The sequence below is a fragment of the Tupaia chinensis genome, unplaced genomic scaffold (assembly GCF_000334495.1).
Source record: "Tupaia chinensis unplaced genomic scaffold, TupChi_1.0 Scaffold144017_1, whole genome shotgun sequence".
Taxonomy (NCBI): Eukaryota; Metazoa; Chordata; class Mammalia; order Scandentia; family Tupaiidae; genus Tupaia; species Tupaia belangeri.
In genome coordinates, this window is record NW_006203869.1 from 16,690 (window position 1) to 17,099 (window position 410).

A 410-nucleotide genomic window follows, 5' to 3' on the forward strand; every position below is an offset into this window, starting at 1 on the left:
AGAAGAGGGTGGGAAAGGGCAGAGGGTCAGACATAGGGTAAATATATATATATATGAAACTAGAAACTAGAAATGGAAAATTATTGATGATAACATGCATGATTAAGCCACTATGCAGTATATTCTGGATGGGAAACCACATTTTGTATGCTGTGACTTGCTTAGGGGATGAATGTAAATTAATCGATTTTAAAAAGTTTCAGGAGATAAAAAACACAAAAACCATTTTTCTTGAAATTAAAAAAAAATGCATCTTTTTTGGAGAGGTTTTGCTATAGGGCATATGCGTTTGCCAGAGAGACAGAGAGAGAAAGAGAGACAGAAAGTGAGAAATCACCCCCCAGGGGGGATGGCCATGCTGCAAACCCTTCTCCATTCTCCTCTTGGGATCTTAGGCATGCATGCACATG